The 23,471-nt window shown below is 38.1% G+C and overlaps 1 pseudogene; it reads right to left on the reverse strand.

The window, feature by feature from the left end:
* The window catches only part of LOC128369199 (cadherin-12-like), a 115,326-nt pseudogene that overhangs the window by 36,223 nt on the left and 55,632 nt on the right, over positions 1-23,471 (reverse strand).

The following is a 23,471-nucleotide window of genomic DNA, read 5'->3' on the forward strand; positions in this document are numbered from 1 at the left end:
GTTCATTTAGTTGACCATCTTAGGACGGGCTAAAGGTCAGGCTCGAGCTGTTGTCTCTCTAATATTAGTTATATTTGAGACTCAGCAGTGACAGAGCAGCAGACAGCCGCCTGAGCTGCAGCTCGGCTTCATGATGAAGCGAGCTAGCATTCAAACACAAAGAATATAAAGTCGGTGTGTTATACTGGCGTTAGCCGCAGCCACAGTGAATAAGATGGTTATAACTTTATTGTTCCTCTATGAGAAAGACAAAGACGAATAATCGGACTGTGTAACTCCTGTAGAGCTGGATATAAAGTAGTTCTACTCAGACTGGTCCTGGTTTTGTTTTGCTGTTACCACAAACGAGCTAAAGCTAAAGCTAAGCTAAGCGAGCTACCGTCATACCTCTGACCTGGTAGCCATGTGGCTAATGTTAGCAATAAGCATCGTAAAATAGTAACGGAGGAAGGAATAGGAATGCTTACGACTAGTGCTGTATGTTATCACATTGTATGTCCACATATTCTATAGCACAAAGGGAGATAAATGAGTATGAAAATATGTATGACTTGCCTTTGTAATGTTAGTTGGCCAAACACAGTAATGCTGTCAGTGTCAGGAGTTTACTAAACAGAACAAAGACTGGACCCACAGTGCCGATAAGAAACCAAGGACGGTTTATTCAGACAAAAACAGAAACAAAATGCAGCTGGAGACGACAGGGCTGGGCGAGGCGAGGCTGAGGGCTGGCAAATGGCTGGGTAGAGAAGAGACGCAAAGAGCCGAGAGTGTTACCACAGTGGATGAAACAACGAACTGGCAATGAGTGGAGGAAGAGACCGGCTTATAAATGCTGTAGAGCAGGAAACGAGGTTGATGAAACTCAGGTGTGCAGTGGAGGGTGGATGCAGAAGCTACCAGAAGGCCCCGCCCAGCCCTGGGGGAAAGAAAACATGGACACAGAAAAAGAGCAGCGGTGAACTGGATCCTGACAGTCAGGACAGTACACATAATAATAACCATAGTGTTACTGCTAACCATGCTTCAATGGACCAGTCCTTGCTATTTCAGAAACTTTTGACTAGATGTAAAGTAAGATATTTTTGTCCTAAAAATAATAAACAAGCTGTTGGACTGGTGATGAAATACTGTGACTGTTACTTTGATAAAGACAACTACTTGTGTTTTCTATAACTAAAGAAGTTTTTTGTAATTGACAGTTTAGCAATTCTGACATTTTTAAATGTGTGATGTTGGTAATTTTGGGTTTGCTTAGATTAAAGCTCTGAAATATTTTATACACAGGTTACATTTTTTTGTCTTGCATTCCTCAGGTCATAATGCCCAATACTGCAGTTACTCCACCATGGCAGACTGGCAGATGCTGTGTGATGGAAGGAATAACATCAGGAGCTACTCTTCAGACTCTTCATCACGTCCTCATCAGTGGCTTTGAGCACAGCAGGCCACAAAAGCGGACAAACCATACTGAATTACACTTTGCATGCTGCTACTTTGTCACTACTGATCATAAACCTTACATGGTGTCCAGATGGTTACAGCAAAAAGAGAAAGGTGATGTATACCTCTAAAAAATGTAGTATTTATGATTATTGTTTTCTGGAATTGACTGCAATACTGCTCACCAATAAACTTGACATGATTTGAGATTATATTCATGCTTCATCCATCCCATACAGGACTGAGTTGCCTTTGATCTGTAAATGATGCATGTTCCTGTAAATCTGGGGTGCATGTTGCTGCAGATGTCAGAGGTAGGTATGGCATGGCAGTTGAGCATCATGATGGCCCTGCTGCATCATCAGAGCATCATAAACCAGCCCTGGCCTCAGGTCCAAAAGACTCCAGTGTAGACACACTGGAAAAACTGGCGTTTCACACTATGTTGATATTTTACAATTGACTTCAAATGGATAGAAACACAGATGATACAAACCTCTGTTTCTTCTCATCTGAGCAGCTCACACCGGCTCCTTTGAGGAGGCAGACACTCTGCAGCTGCCTCAGCAGACATGATGCTGCTACTGCTGCCCTTACCAAAACCAACATCAAACTATCAGTTATGAAGAGAGCAGCAACAAGTATAATATAACATTATAATTTTATAAGGAACGAACTTAGCATTAGCTACCTTAGAGACAGTTGATGAACCAGACTCTGGCTACATTACACGAGCAACACATGTCTTGGTCAATATTTTCACAATTGCACAAAAACCCAAATGTCTGTTTGCCAGCAGTGCTCATCAGTGATGGGAATAACGCTGTTTAAATAAACAGCGTTACTAAGGGCGTTACTTTTTTCAGTAACGGGTAATGTAACTATTTACTATTTCCATCGTTACAACGCTGTTACGTTACTTAATGAAATGAGGCACGTTACAAACTGAAGCTAATCTGCTCAGTGAACCTGTTCTCATCCAACTTTGCTCTCAGCCACAAAAGCTGCAAAGCCGGGAGAAGGGAGGGGCGGGACAACCGTGATGATGATTGGTTAAGGCAGAGTAAGATTTCATGGTAAGCCAATCAGAGGCAGTGTTTACACACACACACACACACAGCAGCCTCACACACACAAACTAGCAGAAGCTGCAGCAATGGTGAGTTTGAAGGAAAAGGTTGTGTTTTTAAACAGGAAGTACAGACACTACTTTAATGTCCTTGAGGTAAAAGGCGGGAACATACATGTGAAATGTACATTATGTATCAGAGCGTCCGTTACAAGCAACTCTAACCTAATGAAGCATCTCTCAACGGCACACGCCACTACAACACTTGTGGCCAAAAACACAGACATATTTATACTTTTTAAAAAATATTATTTTTTAAAGTAACGCAATAGATACTTTCCCTGGTAACTAGTTACTTTTATAATGGAGTAATTCAGTTACTAACTCAGCTCCTTTTTGGGAGAAGTAACTGTAACTATAACTAATTACTTTTTAAAAGTAATGTGCCCAACACTGGTGCTCATAAAATCCAACAGAAATGATCAATGTGAAGTTGTTAGCTTGGCTACTATGTTCAGCTTGTTAATTTTCAACTACTAGCAGTTAGCTAACGTTAGCATCGGAAAGCTAATAACTGTTACACTACTTTAGAAATACGTTACTAATACGTTACTCTCGCTTGTATTACTTACTTCATTACTTGACATCACAACGGTCTGTTGTGTCCTGAGTCAGCTGTTTCATCACGGATGGAAAGTGCTTCACTGAAAACAAGCAGGTAGAGGGGAAGGCGAGCGGAAAGGGGGGGTGTGCCCCTGAGCCAATTTTGTTTTGGTTACACGCAATCCAGAGCTGCGACGCCTAGCGGTGAAATTGAAATCGCATTTAGTCCCTTTAAGTATCTTACCCAAGGACACATCAATATGTGGACTGGAGGAGCTGGTAATTGAACCTGCAATATTTCAGTTAGTGGAGAACTCATTCTACCTCCTGAGTCACACCCACACAAAACATTTTGCATTGGTCAGGTGGTACTTGGTGGAAAATGTTTGAGAACCACTGAATTAGCTGCCAGAAGCTGCAGCTCGGCCAACTTCTGACGATTACATGAGGAAACAACAGTAGTAGGACTTCACTTCTTTTTCTCCTTATTTACTTTAAATGGAAACTTCTAAAATAATCCACGTGGACACTGTCTACCACACTGTATTGTAAAGACAGTGATAGAAATTCACAGTTGTTGCTACTAGCACACATCCTACTCCTTTTTAAAAAGGGTTTTCCCAAAAGCCAGTTTTACAGACTGAGGAGATTATGTCAGACCACGCAGTATTTATGTAGAAAAAGCAGTGGACATTTGTCCCACGGGGATATCCCAGAGATTGGGTAGAACAAGCATATAACTGAGCTTTAGAGAAATCTCACCATGACCTGTTTCTGTTACATGTATGACCACCTACTGTCCTCACAGTCATGATGTGAGATCAGTATTAAAATCAGAACCTGAACTATCTAAAATTGTTCATGATTGACCTTATTAGTTAATAAATGGTGGTGACATTTAAGAGATTTCTCTAGTTATGCAAATGTTTAATATAAGAAAACTCAGGACAGCCAACAAACTATACTTACTTTATATTATATATATTATTATACTTTATGCTTTGTTCAAAACAGGAAGTATAGATGTGAGAAATGAGCTCAGTGTCATATCACTGTAAAGATGACACATTTTTAATCACCTTCTATTCACAGTCAGTGTCATCACCTCCACTTCTACTCATGTTGTGAACATGATATGCTGCTTATGCTGATATAAAACTACAAAAAAAAAAAAAAGTGTAATTTCCCTGCAAGTGTGTGTGTGCACAGTCTGGGAAATAAATGTTCCAATAAAACAATTCCATTGTAATGAAATGGAACAGGACATTACCTCCTTCCATTTCTGTGTAATTAAACAAGTTTCAGCGCCACTAAGGCTGCGTTCACACTGCAGGCAAATCTGATTCCTTCTCAAATCTGATTTTGCTGCTGTCCACATTACTTTTAGCAAACTGTGTCCAAATGAGATTTGGCTCTGTTCAGACTGGGCCACATTAATGACCAATCTGACAGGTTGCTAGATGAATACCTACCATAGCTGCTGCTTTATGGAGCTGAGTAGCAACAAAAATATATTTCTTTTTTATATCTCTTTTTTTTTGGTTTTGTTTTTGTTCTGCAAGCTCTTTTTTCACTCCTTTAGAAGTCAGTGTAATAATGTATAGGTGATGTATTACTCTAGTCTAATGGTCCTCTAGCTTCTAGCCTATATTGTTTTTTTCTGTCTACTTATTAAACTTTAACTTCATGTTTTATTTTTAATCTATTTTAACCTAGTTTTTGACTCTAACTTTTAATATACTATTTCTCTTTTCTCTCTTATTTACTTACTTTATTGAATTTTTTACTTATTTTATTGACATTTTCTAAACATTTTTATCATTCTTATTCTCTTTTGTGCATTGGTCTCTAATTTGTTCTTTTTTTTAATTCCTTTTCTTTATGTTGTCACTTGTTCTGTCTCATTATCAGCTTGTCAATCAACTAACTTTAAAGCACTTTGAACTACACTAACCTGTATGAAAGCTGCTATATAAATAACATGTGATATGTTGTATAGATGTATTGATGAGTTTGCATTCATGCCCTTAGTTGTACTAGTTATGTGACACACACACTTCTGCATTAGCCCAATGTACTGATCAATCCGATTCATCTCTCCAGTCCTCCCATTGGATGATTGATCTCCTGTGTACATATGGAAGCATTATATGCCTGATGAAGGTCAGATAGATGGAAATATTGTAATTCAATAAACATACAGCAGTGAGTGAGGCTGTGTGGGAGTTTATTTCCATTTTTTTTTCTCATTTACAGGTTGCACTTCCCTCCCACACAGCTGCCACTACTCAGGGAGATTTCTTTCATAAATGTCTGAATAAATAAAGCTTAATAAATAGAACTGTCCTCTTCAGTTTTAACACATGACCAAACTGAGATATTTACATGTTGTCACTCCAGTCATTTTCTTAGACTCAACAAAGCTTCTCCACACATCAGATTCCTCACTGTGAATAATACTCCTCATAGCTGTGACGGGTAAATCAGAGGATCCTTACTCTCTGAGCTGCGTATGCTTGGTTGTAAACACAGGATTTGTTCTCACTGTGAAATACTTACTGACTTTAGTTGCCACCAGAGTGATATTGTGCTGAACAGCCGCCTCTCTGTCCAGGTATTCATTAGTAGAGATGGTTCCCTCAACGGTGTCCATGTCAAAACAGCTGTCAGCCTCTGTGTGCCATTCTAAGGAATACCTGCAGACAAACAGCACACCAGAGAGATGAGGATAAGAGACAGCGGTGTCATCAAAAGATCCGCATATGAAAAATGACTTCATCATTTAATCTGTACAGCAAAATAAAACAACACGTTTATCACAAAAGGGGCCATTAAAAAGTTTAAAGTATCATTTGTTTCTGTTTTTATCATCACATTTCATACAGGTTCATGTAGTTCAAAGTTGATTGACAAGCTGATAATTAGAAAGAATAAATGTAGACTGAGAAGAGCATGAAGGAAAGAAAGAAAAGCTGTGAAGGAACACAGACAATGAACAAATTAAAAAGAAAAAATGCACTCAGAGTGGACACTTATGCCTTTCGGTGTGCTTTGTTTTTTGTCTTTTTTTTGTTCTTTTAAATATTATTTTATCTTAGTAAAAACAAGGTTAAAATAGATTAAAAAGTGAAAAGAGGCAAAGTTGAATAAAAGCTAGAGTAAAAAAGAGATTAAAAGATAAAACGGATGAATAACAGCGATAGTAATACAATAATAAAATAAATAATACAAGTTTAAAACATAAAAACAAATAGAATAAAACTATTACTACTATAAATTATTCTGATCAAAATCCAGGCTGAACAGGTTTTGAGTTTACTTCTGTCTCAGCAGGTTTTAATGTTAACCTTTGAACAGATGACACACTCCTGTCAGAGGACCTGAGCTTCTATCACACCATCTTCCTCACAAAATGTACAACTTCTATTCACCGGTCTTATTCTTAATCACAAGCTCAAGTCAGCTACTAATTGGACAGAGTGGTGAGACTGTTGTCACATGATCTGTCCAATGTCCAGAATGAGCTTTCAGTCAGGTTCAGAGTGAAGGTTTAGAGTCGTACTGTAGACACCAGCTGATGTTCAGCTCAGATACTTAAGTTACAACCAATCACAGCACAGCTCTGGGACTATTCTTTTTATATCTAACGCATATGTGTTGTTGAATTATTAACAGGACAGTCACATCTGTCCACTTACAAAGATGTTTCACAGCAGCACAAGTTAGATCTGTGCCTGTAAGAGCAGAATAATTGAGCCGGTTGGAAAACGAACACAAAATTAAAATGTGACTTCCTGGTTTGTAATCAGTAGCTCCTGATTATTGAATTATCAAAGCTAACAATCACAGCTGTTCTTAGTGTACTTTGACAGTGCTTAGATGTTGGTCTACCTGACGGCGCTGCTGCTGGCGTCCAGGTCGTGAGCTGTCACAGAGCCGATGATGGTTCCAGGAGGAGTGTCTTCATATACGTCCATGGAGTACGAGGGTCTGGTAAAGACTGGAGGCTCGTCCACATCCAGGACGCTCACCTTGACCGTAGCAGAGTCCTTAAAGGGCCCCAGGTGCAGGAAACGGGGATCCAGCTGCGCATTGGACGCTTCCACTTTGAAGATGTACGACTTTTTGGTTTCGTAGTCGAGAGTCTGCGGATACAGAAGGGTGAAGAAGCTCTGTGAAATCAAAGAACACATACAGTGACATATGCTCACATGCCCATCTCACACCTGGCTAGAGACTAGAGATGGAATTGATAAGACTTTGATATCAATGTCGCTTCATGATCCTATTCCCTTATCAATTCTTTTAGGTGTGCACATGTTTTCAGTCAACTGTTGTATTATCTACACTGTTTATCAGTGAGCTTGCATGCTGATGAATATTTGAAACATAACTGGTAGATGAGTAGATAAAGCAGCCAAAAGTTAACTGAGTGATGTTATGTGAGAATAGAAGGCATTTTAGATTCTGTCAACAGCACACACCGGGCATCAATGAAAGGAACTGATAAGCTCAGAGGCATACATCCTAATGGATCAGACTATTTGGAACCGGTTCTAGATTCCCATCCCTACCAGGTTCAACAGGTAACACATTTTTTATTGGTTTTCAACAGAAACACAACTTATATTGCTGTGTATACACACACATTGTCACACACATTAGTGTAGCCATAGTCACAACTGATAAACCACATTTAATATACAATATTACTACTTTCAATGCAACAGTATACCAAAGCAAAAAACCCAATCATGACAGACAAAAACCAAGAAACTGTATCTGTGGTGGAATGTAACTGAAAACAAGGAGAAGTGAAAAAGACAGTTAAAGATGTGTTTTAAAGGGATTTACCTCAATGAGCTGAAACCCTCCTAAGACACTGTGCTTATTATTATTATATGAAAGGTTCTATGAGGCCACAACAGCTGCAACATCTCAGCACAAAACATCAACGTCATGTCGATGAGTCAGCACTTTATTTTTGTTTTTTTAAGAGAAAACTTTCTTACATCAGATCATCTCAATAAAAGATGCACAAAGTCTCACACAACATCAGCTGAAGCACTCCAGAGACTGAGAGTATTTTCAGTTGGACTTCTTGGAACTGAATTATTGCTTTGGTTGTCTTTTATTAGCTGGTCTGTTCTCTTTTGTCTTCCTGATGGGGTTTCTTTTTTCTCTGTGCTGTGAGTGTTTCTGCTTTTCCCTCCACACTTTCCCTTAACACCTGCTCTGCATCTTCTTTGTTAGCCCTGCTCCCAGTGTCACTCCCAGCATGCACTACTGGTGTCTTTTCACCTGTTTCTCATTCCCTCATTAGCTCAGTTAGTATTAGGCCCCGTTTATACTTACCGGTTATTTTTAAAAACGGAGAATTCGCCCCTGAAAACGATGCTTTTTAAAAACTCCGGCCAGAGTGGAGATTTTGGAAAACTCTGTTTGCACGTTTGCATGTAAACAGAGAAAAATGGAGATTTGGGGAGCCGGAAACTGCTCCTGGGTTAAATGAGACATAGTTTATAATCTACAGTCTATGTTTATAATCTATGGTGATCATGGATGCAGAATAGCAGTCACATTTATGCTGGTGCAATCCCTTTGTATTAGTTTGCATTTGCAAATACAAGTGTTGTACTATGTGGAGGAATGAAGTGATGTTATTGTTGTTGCTATGCAGGATTCTGATTGGCTAACGTGGGCTTGAGCTGCTCTTGACAGCATATATACACGGGTTAGTGTAAACGGAAACTTTTCTGAAAACAGACTGGTGTGCACACAGTTTTTTTTGTAAACAGAGAGGATGAAATGTCCGTTTATGAAAATAGCCGGGCACGTGTAAACATAGTCTCAAAGTCTTTGGATTGTGGTTGAGTCTTTGTTGGATCATTAGTTCTGGCTCTGTGTTGTTCTACACTGTGCATTTGGCTCCACCTGCTTCACCATTCATGACAGGCTTCTTATGCATGGTCTTTGTTTGTAGCTAAAGCCAAAAAGCCATTCACCATATCTGAAGACTTATCACTTCCAGCCATCATGGTATTGAACGAGATGATGCAGCAGATACATTAAAAACTGTCTCTCTCAAGTTTGTCACAGAATGGATATGATGGGAACAGACATCGTTATGACAGTGTATAAGAGCCAAATATGTGAGAAAATAAAACTGACCTGGAGAAGGGGGGTTATATTTAGAGAAAATAATTTGAGATTATTTATGAGGGGGGAAAAAACTAACATGACTGACATGGCTTGTTGTGCATTATGTCTGCTGTGGAAGAACTGATCAAACTGTACTTTTCAGTTGGGTTTAGCAATAAGGAGATACTTGTTATCTTAGTCCAGAATCACCATATCATCCTAAACATCCACACTTTGAAACTTGGCCTGTTAAAGAGAAAAAAACACACAAATCTGGATGAGGTGATAGCTTTTGTTCACCAGGAGCTACAAAGGACAGATGCAAGGCTATCACTAGCTACATCTATGGCCAGTTAAAAAGGGTTTTGTGGTCAAATGATCAAATCCTCAAGGTGGATCAAAAAACTCATATTGACTTTTGTTAGCAGATCCAAGTTCTACAGAAATTCTGAGATTATTAAAAAAAAAATATATATATTTTTTTTTTTTTTACATATATGGCCCTAATACACCACCATACATTATTGATCAAGTTGTGGAAAAACTTGGTAAAACTCCAACTGATGTGAAACAGGTGTGAACAGGAAATCCTGCAGCAGTCTCTGTAGTGACACAGCTACATGAAAGAACTCATGGTGTGTATTGAAAATGAAAACCCTGAAGTGAAGTGGACTCACTGTATCACACACAGGGGAAACACTGGTGTCCAACTACATCAGTCCTGTGTCACATGATGTTCTGAAGTAAAGCTCAAACTAATAAACTTCATTAAGCTGAAGCCACTAATGTATCACTGCACTGACTCTCTGCAGGGAGAATACTCAACACACTGTTACAATTAGGATCTGAAGTGTGCACCTTTTTTATGTCAGAGCACAGTCACCCCATGTTACCTTGTTTGAGGACACAGGCTGGTTTGCAAAGCTCTGCTACCTGGCAAATATATTGAGCGTGTGTGTGTGTGTGTGTGTGTGTGTGTGTAAAGACACCGGCATTAGGTTTCCTCCTCTCCACTGAAGATGTTGAGAGAGTAGCAGTGAAGTCAATCATAGAGGGACATTTGATTGCTGCTTTTATTTATTTATTTGTCATTGGTCTACATATGAAGTATGACACATCCACTCTCACAGTGTTGGATGTGTGTGTGTGTGTGTGTGTGTGTGTGTGTGTGTGTGTGTGTGTGTGTGATGAAGGAACACCCTGAGCTTTAGAGCAGCTATTACCCTTTAGATCCACAGCAGTGTGAGGTCTTCTTTTCTGCAACCTCTCTGATCAAAACAAAGCAGAGAAACAGAGTGTGCCTGGAAAAGAGTGTGATCACTGCAGGAGCTTCACTGCTACTGAGAGTGATGAAGATCCTCAGTGAAGCACATGTGGAACTTATCAAAAAGATGCTGTTGAATGCAAATATAATGCTGTCCTGAACCCTTAGTGTTATTACATGATGAGAAAAAAATGGTTTGCTATGAGTTTAGTGATGGATTCTGTAATTAGTTTTGTCTGTTTGTTTTTAATCTATTTTAAGCTATAGTAGTTTTTTACTTAACCTCATTTATTTATTTTATTTTATTTACATTTTCAACATTTTTATCACTTATTTTCTCTTGAGAGGATTTGTCGCCCTTTTTTTCTTTCTTTTTATAATTTATTCTTTGTTTTTATTCCTTTTCTTTATGTTGTCACTTGTCTTATTATCAGCTTGTCAATCAACTGTGAATTCATACATTAACCTGTATGAATGCTGCTATATGAATAAAGTTTGATTATATTTTATCTCTTTAGCTGAGTAGTAGTAGAAAAATAATAATAATTAAAGCTGCAAGCAGTGGTGAACAAGCCCTCGCCCCGCTATGCATGTCGGTTTACAGATACAATAGGGCTTCATGCTGGTCAGTGCTCGGGCCCTAATAATAATAATAATAATAATAATGGAAAAATGATAAAAGTTTGAGAGCCACCAGTCTAGGTTACTATGTTATATAAAAATTGCAATTATTCTGTATGTTCTGAAATGTACAGGGAGTTTAATCATATATGAACTAAAACTGTTGGGAACATAAACTGTGAGGAGATAATTGATGTGATCTGAGTCAATCCATGAAATGATTTGAAATGAAAATCACAAGGATCTGGTGTTTTTAGTTTCCTGACCATGGCGATGTGCTTTAAGCGGTAAAAAAAGGAAATGAATGTGATTTGAATAGTTTTGAGATGTAATGTGTGCATCAGATCCACAAAAGAAAAGAATACAAAAAAAAATGTACATATGAATAAAAAAACAAACATGTTGGTTTTTAATACTGAATTATAGATTGGTCATCACTTCATTATTAAAGATGAGAAAGACTGAGTGACCTAAGAAATCATACTGTACACACACATGAAGCTCAATATTTTCATTACAGCATTTCTAGCATGATGCCTGGATAACCTGCCTTATTGTTGCATAGCAACCTGGACTGCATCTTGATATATTAATTCCTCCCACTAGAGACTTCAAAGGGCAGAATATTTGGTTATTGATGTCCAATCAGTGTGATGAATACGCTGCTGGCTGATTGATTTGGACACAAAGGAGGGGTCGATTTCCATTCTTCTCCACGCTTATCTGTTTGTGGAAGTGAGGGAGGAAGATGCAGGAGACAGCTACTTTGATATGGAAATGTAGCCACGAACTGTACCAAGACACATTCATATACATATCAAACTCACTTTGTCTCATTCTGCCAGAACTGATTCCAGATTCACATTCCTGAGCTGGACTGCTGTGCTCAGTACTGTAACAGTCAGTAAAGACAACACGTGGATTGTTTTTGGCTTCAAGATGAGCACCTGGCCATCAGCTTATAACCAATACTACTGGGAATTATTCTGGGAAGCTGAGAGAGAGGATTCACAGCAAACACACATGCACATATAATCTCCAGCATACAAACACACACATGATTCTGCCTTTCATCCACTAACTCCATAAGGCCTTGTGTGGGGGAAACGAAGCTATAAACATTTCCCACAAATTGCTTGTCAATCAGCTCCAATGGCAGCAATGTAAAGGAGTATGTGAGTGTGTGTGTGTGCAGCAAAGACTGGATGCATGTGTGGGAATCATTTTTAGATACCTTTTTTATTTTATTTTAGTGAGTATATTTTAGGTGTCTTTTCCCTTTAAGGACTAATTAAAGATGGTGCTACATATTATGCAGCACACGTCAGAGAGTTCAGAGAGAGCTTTACTTATACAACACAGATTTCTATCAATAGAGCTGGCAGGATATGCAGATAGTGATTAGAGTCAGGCGTCCACTCTTAGATTGGAAATTGAAGTGCTGCTGACAAAAATGACTCGGTTGTGTTTGATGAAGTCATATAGAATATTTCCAGCTGCTAACGCACAAAGAGAGATATTTACTAAGAGTGACACAATTCACTGTCACATTGGAATCACTGCATTAGTATTTTTATTTATTGGTGTATTTACTGAGACTTTACTAGGCAGATGTAAATGAGGCCAGCTGCAGTTCATGTGATTTGCATAAAGTTCTGCTAAAAAAAAGATACGATAGCAGGTTGTTTTAAGGCGTGCTGATGTCTCGAGAGTCAGAAAACTGCAGACCTGCTGTCAAACTTTCAATATTGAATATTGTGCATTCACCTCACACAAAAAAGGAGATTAATATTAAATTATTAACTCTTACATACTGTAAAAAGTGTTTTTAGGAGAAAAAACATCTCCTATCACACAATATCATGTCCTATTTGACCTAAGACATGAAAATATAACATAGCAATAATGATGGAAATGTATTTAATGTAAAGGTAAAATGAGCAGAACTTTATGGAAGTGTGGGGTTTATTGTAGAACCATTAGAGCCATCAGTCTTCACTGCTACATCATAAAAAGAATTATTAAAACTATTAACTATTCATTTAACATAAACACATGGCAATAGATACAGAGATCATTTGACCCAGAACAGCCTCAATGGACACAAATGTGTAGCACTATATACAGGAGTATAACATTTTAAAATATTTTTTATTTTTGTGCATTTTGAGCTTTCACGGGAAATGTCATCAAATTTCAGAGTAAAAGAACATTTTGTGTTATTGCAGCTGTCAAATGGAAAAATTGCAAAAGTTAACAGTCAACAGGAAGACAACAGGAGGCTTAAAGCATGCTGATATCTGGAGAGTAATGAAGTACAGAAAAAAGGTGTTGTCTGATGTTGAACTTTGAATATTGCATATTCACACAAAAAAGGGAGAATTAATATCAAACTATTAAAATAATTATTACATATCCTGATGTGAGCTCAACATGAAGGTCAGTGATTGAATGAATTTTGCTTAAAATGTAAAACTCCTTTTGACTGCATCATTTCTGTAAATGGATTTTTTTTTTTAAATCTAACAACCCATTTAATTAGTGGCAGCTACAATTCCATCACACTGATCCAGAGTTGCTGGAAGCCATTAAAAAGTCAGTGGAATAAGCAGAAGGAGGAGTCCTTTTGTTTGGTGTAGCGCTGAGCGGAGAGTTCTGCTAAAGTAACTTCAAAATGTATCCTTTTAATTGGTGTCTCTCTTCTCACTCCGCTGTAGTCTTTCTCTCCCTCTGTGTGTGTGTGTGTGTGTGTGTGTGTGTGTGTGTGTGTGTGTGTGACTACTTAAACAGTGCAGCTGTACACCTGCTTCTCCCAGATGCTGATTGCCAGAAAGTTTCCTCCTCTACTACAGTGATAAATCAGTCGGTGGAGGTATTGGTGTGAGTTTCAGTGGTTTTCTTCTGTAAGCGGTGCCAAAACTCAGCTTGGCTGGCACAAAAAATACTATTTGACTTGTTTTGCGCATACACAAGAGCCACAACTCCTTTGTAAATATATGCCGAAGTCTGAAAAGGCACCTGAGAAAGTTTATCCAAAGCTTTTACAGTCCTTATTTAGATTTCAATAGATAACGGAAGTAAACAATTGTCTACTAATCTGCTAAATTCATTAAATTAAGATGAACAAGCATGAAGTCATAAAGACTGAGAGGTAACTCATTCATCTGCTGTTCTGGTGATGTCATCATGCATCATCAGCACCAAAAGGATCCATGTGAGATCAAACACAGATGAGTGGCAGGATGCTGCACAAACTGCATAATCCTCAAGTTTATTCACTTCCTCTTCTTGTCTTCCATGAGATAAATGACAGGGAATGTATCTTTCCACATGACTTGTGTTGTTGGTTGAGAGGTATGATGTACTGAGCTCAACGTTAAGCCTTTGTGAAATTGAATCGAAGTGTTTAAAAAAGGGGTAAAGTAAAGATCCGCTACAGAAAAATCTCATCTGTCGTCTTCCAGGAGAAAGATGCTGGCCGCCAACTGTAGAGTTTCCTCGTTATGGAAAAACACGTCTTTCCTTTGTGTGGCTCATTGGTCTATGAGGTGTGATTTTCACTATCGGTGCGAGCGATCAGGCTTTTTAAAAACCTCCAGACGAGCACAGATTGCACTGATGTAAAGATTCCCTCCAGACATGTTTTTAAAAATACAACCCTTTTTGACTTTTTTAGATTTTCAGTAAGTATAGAGAAACTTGTTCCCCCTTCAGCAGATGAATGTGAAGAGAGTGTCAAACTCTGCATAAACTCTGCCTCAATTAGCACAGTGAAGTTCAAACTTCAGGAAGAAGAAGAAGAAGAAGAAAAAACAGACTTTGGAGTGGAGGCTGACTTTAAGCAGTGTGGATTCAGTGTTTAGTAAGGGTGAAACTGTGCTATAGTAACTTAGTAGTAACTTCATTGTTTCTTCATGCTATGCAAATGAACTGAGTAAATAACCTTCAGCAGGTTACTTTTCATTTAAAAGCAAATTAACTTTGAATTCTAGTGTTTTTTTTCTTCTTTCTTTTCTTTTTCTTTTTTGTTGTTGGTGTTTTAAATGTGGGAACTTGACCAAATTTGAATCACATTTAATATAAGTCAACAAAAGAGCAAACTCATTAGGACTGGACAGCATTTTTACTTTTTTAATGTAATATAATCAATCAATATAATATGTTTTATAATATGTGTAGCATAGTGTCTGCCTGCTTATAACAATCACTTCAATCTCCTTGATTAAAAAGTCCTCAATAATGCCCGCCACAAAATAAAGGTGTGTATCTATATAGGTACTGTACATGTATTTACACATACTAATATTAAATATACAAGTGTAAATCATACATGTGTTTTTTGCACTAAGCACCACTATACTGTTGTCACATATAAGCCATCAGTAGGTTTACTGGGTTCATTTATCAGTCTGTCATGATTTGGTACAGCGAATGATAAAACATACAGTATGCTAATGCTAACTTGCTATAACCCATGTCTCTTATTGGATACTACCCTTTCCTCCTTGCTAGTCTGAGATAATAATTGGCCTGAAGTCACATGACCATATACCCAACCAGTCTTGGTAGATAACCCATTGACTGATAGATGCCTGGATGAGTTTTTTTCTGCCTCTTAACTGCCTTACTGTTGGTGTAACAGGAGTGTGTCTGTGTTCCCTCAGCTTAATAAGAAAATAAAGAATTCCACCTGTCTTTCAAGAATTTTCATATATTAAAAAAAAAAGCTGGAGAAATGCTCAGAGGTATTATGTTTTTGGGTTGTCTGTACTGTACAGTATGTACAGAAAGACTATATACCATGTTGCATTATGGGGATGTAGGGTCCAGGGTTTCTGGTTTCTGACTTAGACCCATACTAGAAAACTATTTTTTTTAACAATATCCCAGCCAGCATGTTCATGTGGGCCCAATAAGGGTTACATTTTGGCTGCAATATGGGTCCCACGGGGGTTAGTCTGCAGTTTCCATGGTGACCCCACCTGTGTTTGCCAATATTGGCTTCAAGTGGGTTCTGATTGGGTTTCAGGTGGGGCCCAATTGAGTGAGTTACACATGTTGGGCCCATGTGACTGAAACAATATGGGTCCCACACAGTATGCCCTGTTTATGCCCATGCCTGCTAAGCCCGCTTACATCCCTTACGTGGCCCATGTTACTGAAACCATATGGAACCTACAAAATGTGCCCAGTTCAAGCCCATGCCCACTCAGTACCCATGTAGCCCACATTTAACCCATGTGGGGCCCACATGGACATGCTGGCTGGGTTGTCACTTCAGCAAATCCATGAAAGAGCCAGAGATTCATGAAGAGTTATGCTGTTTGTTTCCATTGTTCTCACCACTGATTTGCTTGAAATGAAAAGGGCACAAATCCACCACTTTGATATACTAGAGATGATGAGAGGCTTATGGACTCTTTATTGACAGTTGGTTTGTGCGTCATAATCTATACAGCTTGTTTGTCATGCTTCCATCTTGCAAGAACAGGACTAGTTTATTACAATGTGTGTGATTGTGTTCAGATGCTTTTATAAGCACTTCAAGTCAGCAACATATGCGGTCTATTAGAGACCCTTCACCTGTCTCTCATTTCTAATCTTTCACTGTGTCCAATGTGTATCCCTCTGAACTCATTACAGTGTGCAAATCCTCTTAGAGCAGCAGAACATCATGGAGGAGACAGCAACAGGAGAAAGAGGAGAGACAATGAGGAGCGGGCAGAAAACAATCTCAGTATAATAAAGTTTCACATATTCCAACTCTGGGGGAATTAAGTGTCTCCTGACTGGCCTGTTGTTTTTTTGTCTGGTAAAGACCACAGCGACGTGATTAAAAAAAAGGGGGCAGAGCTCAAACCTCTCCCGGATCAATGGAATTTCACTTGGCTGAGGCACAGACTTGTAGGGTTAAATGAGGGGAAGGGGAAAAGGAAAGTGGCTGATTGGCAGCGAGGGAGCCAGGAAGGATTTAACTGATTGGAATCTTTCCACAGACAGAAGAGAGGAACAGGGAGAGTGGAGAGGGAAGGTGGGATTAGTTTCTGTTAAAGCTGCACTACTTTTCACTGTAGAATAGGAGGTAACAAAAACCTGGTTATTTTTATCATTTTGTGTCTGTAACATATCTGTTAATGTCTAAAAAAATCCCTGACTGCCTGGAATTGAATTGTCAGTGATGTTTGGAACATTTCCTCTGCTGTCGCTATCAAGAATAAACCAGCAGCCTGAACAGCAGGAGACAAGTAGTCAGAAAAGAACAAAACAAGACATTTAACTACAGCTAGTCACAGCACGGCTTATTTTAAAGGAGCAGTGTGTAGAATTTAGTGCTAGCTAGTGGTGAGGTTGTAGATTACATCCAAATAAATACCCCTAACCCTCAACCTCCCCATCCAACTGTGTAGCACAGGCATGTTCACACTATTCCATAAAGGGTCATGTGTCTGCAGGTTTTTGTTACAACCAATCAAGACCACACAATTCGACCAATCAGCTGTCTGAGGACTGAGATCTGTTGATTAAATGAGTGAAGCCTGGTGTGCTCCTGATTGGTTGGAATGAAAATCTGCTACCACATGAACCTTTATAGAATAGTTTAGACATCGGAAAGGTCCTCTCTAGATCCAGTGTCTGGTTTGTCCATTCTAATTACACTGAACTAAATTCCACACCTTTAAGACTTGCTTTGTCTACTTTTTTTGAACACCTGCTTCAGGCTAACACTTTCTTAGTTGAAGTTGCACTCACTGATAAATGTCAATGCTTCCTCTCAGGTTATGCTGTGCATTGATAGAGATATTCATTATTCAAATTGATTGTCTAGAATCAAACTAAAGGGGGACTGTTTATCTAGTGACACCTTTTATGTTGCACAGGTTCAATGCATTGTTAATATAAATGGTAAAGGGACTGTATTTATAAAGCCCTTTCTATTCTTTTGACCACTCAAAGCTCTTTTACACTACTGTACATGTTAGAATCACCCATTCACACACATTCATACACTGATGACAGGAGCTACCACACACAGTACCAACCTGCTCATCAGGAGGAAACTAACATTCACTCAAACATTCATACACTGTTGGTGCAGCCATCAGGAGCAATTTGGGGTTAAGTATCTTGCCCAAGGACACGTCGTCATGTGGACTGGATGAGCTGTGAATCAAACCACCGAGCTTCCGATTAGTGGAAGATCTGTGGCTCTACCTCCTGAGCCACAAGCCTCCTCTTCATATAAGGATATTGATTAATGCAGATTTAAAGAAAAAATAGAAATTGCAGTCAAAAATAGAGTTAGTTATTCAGGATATTTCAAACTATTTAGATCCAGACTAGATGTTTTCAGTGAGACTTAAGTATTCATGAAGAAATGTACTAGTTACATCAGTTGATGGATAGTCTTCATGTCTACACATTATGGTTGCAGGCCCAACAACAAAAGAAGAAACTATTGTTTCTAAAGCAATTCATCAGTCAATCAGTTTTGAATAAGGTGATTATTATTATTATTATTATTATATTTTATTTATTTATTCTATAATGAGCTCATCATAAGTTCCTAATTGAAAACTGAGCTTTAACTAATAGAGTCCTAACTGATAAGTTATGGTTTGTCCTCCTAATTCAGATCGAAACAAATTAGTAGTTAACTTACAATCATATGAAACAGAGGAAAGCATTCATTATGTTCAATTATGAAAAGCTTGAAAGTCTCAAGTCTCTTACTACTGTTAGTGATTTCCAGTCTTCTCCAGTGCAGCAGGGTGTTAAGACCACACTTCATTTGCATAAAGTGTCACTGAACATTCGTGTCTGTATTTATCAAACTTCTGAGCATCACTCATTGAGAATTGTTCAGTAGTACTAAAAACACCTCAAAGAAAGACTTGACAGTGATTTATGAGGTTTCCTGCGCTGACTTTCAGCAGGTAGAAGAACTACTCAGTGTGATAGTCAGGAAAAAGCAGCATTAGAACATATAGGCACATATGTGCATATGTGTATAGGTAAATATTAAGGCTATATTAGGGTATTGGTTAACAAATGATGATACCAGTACCAATCCAAGTACCCCAATACTGATACCAACTGAGTGCTTCATTAGGTACACATCATGTGAATGGAAACATTAAATTACATAAAATGCCACCACTCCTCCCCATCTAAATGATTTGATTTGTATCCAAATGCATTTTGAAAGTCTTCAAATTATTAATATTTATTAAATACAAAATCCTGAAATATACATATAATATATGTATAATATATAATATAGACTTCATCACCACAGACAGGTTGTAGCTGCTGTGTCAGTGGGCCAATCACATGTTCCAGTAAATCAAAGAACGCTTGTGTTGATTGGCTGTGAGCAATTCCATAAAAATAATCATACTTTCTTCTGGGTGCAAAAAGGATGGATTGCAGGTATCAATTTATTTTGGTGGGGTATCGATACCCAGTCCTAGTAGATAACAAGGTTATATGTGCAATAAAATGTTTAGATTAAATCTAATAGTAATATTTAAACTCAGTCGATTAAACAATACATTAAAATAGAATACATTAAACTTGTAGTTGACATAATTGCAGCTGTGTGACCAGTCCTATCCAGTCAGATCATTATACTGTTGTATAATGCATGTTTTAGCACAGCGTGTTGCATGTAGGCTACGGTTAATATTGGACATGATGTGTTTGCAAACAGACTGTGTGCAAAACCCTATTAAAAAAAGATATCCTTTATCTCATCTTGCACTGTGAAGTTCACCTTATGTGTCCTCATGGGTGGAGAAAACTATTTGTTTATTTTGTTTGTTGGATGAAAATCCACTGCTGTGATAAACATGGTAACAGCAGCCTGTGATCATTTCTCTTTATATATATGCGTACATATATATACATATATATATATATGTATATATATATATATATGTATATATAAAAGCCGAGGCATTGGTCATTTGAATTAAGTGACAGAGTGATAGAATTCATTATAATATAAATGTATACAATTTATATGAATTCAGCTTGTTTTCCATAACCTCATGCTGTGTGTTGGATCATATTTTGATGCATTACTTTGGACGTTGTCGGTTTCATTTCAAAGCCTTTGAGATTGTGAGGGCTTCAGTTTGTGTGTCCATCAAAATATTCGATGCAGGAACAACCCAGCAGCTAAATGGTTATAGTGCATGCCTCATAACCTCAACGCCCCAGGTTTGATTCCAGACACAGACCTTTATTGCACATCATACCCATCAATATCTCCTCTTGCTTTCAGTCTGCCTCTTTACTGCCCAACAGACTCCATCTAACAGCTGTAGTAATTCTGACCCAGAGAAGTGGTGCAGTTCAGATGACACCTTTATAAGGTAACAAATCTCCATACTCAGAGCTGCTCAGATGCTAACTTGTAAAAAGAGGACTTGCTGCTGCAGGGGATCGTTGTTCACTTCATGTTTCATAGCGAGTGTTGTATTTCTGATTGAGACTTGGGACAGTTTTTAAAAATACGGAACTGTGATTGTTGTGGTGTTTACTGTCACCATTATGATGAAGGTTGACCAAATGTTGTCCTGCTGATTACAGCTGATAGAGGCTCCTGATGAGTAAATGCTCTTATGGCTGGTTTTGGAGTGGACAGTAAAACAACCTATTTGGTTGATTAAGTTGGAGGACTTTTGCTTACACAGTACAATTTAATCAGCTCACATTCATCAATGAACTTCCCACAGAATGTGCATTCATATCTCTGCCTGCACGCCTTCTCCTCACCTCTAGAGATTTCCTAAATATCAGGGCAGACAAGAGTCATTTCATAACTTAACAAAGTTGTTAAATTGCTTTCACTGCTGCTCCTAGTTCTAAAAGTAGAAACAATAAGAAAAGCGGGAGAATTTCTGTCCAGTTAGGACTGACTTCCTACACTGAGACACTTGATAAATACAGGTGCTGATGATAGGCTGTTTCAGACACATTTAGCAAAGCATGCTGGGACACAGTGTTGGGGATTACTGTTTTGATATAATGAGTAACCTAATGTGTTAGAGCCACAGTTTAAATAGTCAGGTGTTTAGTTCCATTTTCAAAAAGATAATTTGTTATTATTTTAACCAACTATTCCTGTAGTTACCTTTTTACTAAAAGAAAAGAACACCCACTATGAATTCACACTGTTACTACTTTTTTTGCAGACAGGCACCTGGATACGTACTACTGTTATATCACTGCGATTGTGTACGGCAGCTCAGAAGGGACACATTCACTTCATGGAAATATTCACTTCATTTTGAATTTATGGGAGGAAATAATAGCAAGAACATTACAGTAACATGTGAGTAGTGTCCCAGTAACAAGAGTCTGTTGGTCTGTAGCAGTGATTTGACTTGTTAAAGGGCATATGCTTGGGAAGTCACTTTTAAAGTGTTTTAATGTAAGTCTGAACAATAAAGACTGTAAATGGAACATTGTGTGTGTCATTCCTGCTATTAGTGTAAAGATTTACACATGATGATCCAGACTTGGCTGTGTGATGATGGTACACTCATTATATTTAAAGGAAGTCTGGACTGAAACTACATGAGGAATCACACATTTTTTAGTTTTCTCTGAAGAAAATGCTGGAATGGAAGTAGTTACTTGTAATCCATTACTTTTAAAAGTAACATTCCCCAACACTGCTGGTACAAGAGAGAGTGAAAACTAAATGGAAGAGTTTTGGTGGTTCTTAAAACTCAATAGACAACTGCTGATTCTGCTTCAATCATATCAGAAATATCATCACTGCATAAACAGGCCTGGACATCAATCCAGTGTGTGCCCACAGTCTGTCATCAGTTCACATCATGATATGCAGTCTGATGTATCCTGGACATCGCTGTCTTCTTGTCACTCACATCTGGAACATATGACTAACGTCTGTTCTGCTCTGTACCCTTTCATGCTTGTAATGATTCACAAGTCAAGATAAATAAGGTAGAGATATTTTAAAATATATATATATGGCTCACTTAAACATGTAAGACTCACATAATATTCAAATAAAGCTCTTAACCAGTGAATCACAAACCTCAGCAGTCTCACTACTCACTGAATCTTTTTTCAACAGTGACTAATGTTCCATATTCAACAATGAATCAACTTACAAATGACAAGTTCCTCAGGAGTTCAGTGCACATGAAAAAAAGTTCCATGTCCTCATTTTGTAAGTCTCTTTAATAAAGACTTCCAGGAGGCAAAAATGCATCAGGTAGCATCTACTCAGAGATGAATGTCTACCTTGTGTGGCTTGAAAGAGAGAGGAGCTGCACTGAAAATGAACTCCTCAATACAGTACATCTTGAATTAGGATAGAAAAAGAGAGACACTTTGCAAAATAACCTTCAAATAATCATCAGAAAGGACTCTACGGAAGAGGTAACAGCACTGATATGCAACAACATCAAAGGAAATGTCATCTCTGGGTATATCTTTGTCAGCTGCTAACTGCTACTCATTTTCTGAGACAATAAGGGAAATTAACTAATACTAACTGTGTAGTGTCTTTGTCCATGTCTGTGTCATCATGTGGAGGGTAAGATTAATATGCCTGATTGCCAATTTCTTTTGGACATTCATAAAAAAGACATTCATTAATCAGCTGGTTGACCTTGTTCTGCTACACTCAGTGGCCCCAAAGGAGACTACAGCCTTGCTTGGAACTATGACGTAATAGAGGAAACGCTGAAATAAGGAGAACTGCAGGCTAACTGCTAACCCATGAGCCATGTTTGTTCTCTGGACACAAAGCATAACATAATAATAACATAATCCTCCAATCAGTGCAGGTCACCCGTTGACATGCACCAGTTGTCAACATCAAACTGAAACATGAACTTTCTCTCTAAATGCACTGTGCTGATGTTCAGTGTTTTTTTTTTCTTCTTCTTCTTCTTTTATATTTTTACATTTTTTAAGGGATCTTGTAGATATATCATCATCCTTCTTGTTGATGATTCACTGCTGTGAGCTGGGAGGAACAGTATTTAGAAAGAAAGAAAATGACAGTAAACTTAATTTTGAGTCTTGAACATTTAACCCTTACACACTGTTCAGGTCAAATTTGACAACTGTAAAAACACCCCAAATGTATTTTACTCTGAAATTGTATGACTTTTCCTAAAGTGGACAAAAATGTTTGGCCCAAAAATGTTGTATAGGTGCTTCTTAGACTGGGTCAAACTGACCCGAACATACTGCGTGGATGTAGAATATAAACAGTATGTAAGGGTTAAGCCATGCTCAGATGATCAGAGTTTTAAAATCCTAACCAATTTTGCAATCAGG

Source organism: Scomber japonicus, chromosome 12 (assembly GCF_027409825.1).
Source record: "Scomber japonicus isolate fScoJap1 chromosome 12, fScoJap1.pri, whole genome shotgun sequence".
In the NCBI taxonomy this organism is placed as follows: Eukaryota; Metazoa; Chordata; class Actinopteri; order Scombriformes; family Scombridae; genus Scomber; species Scomber japonicus.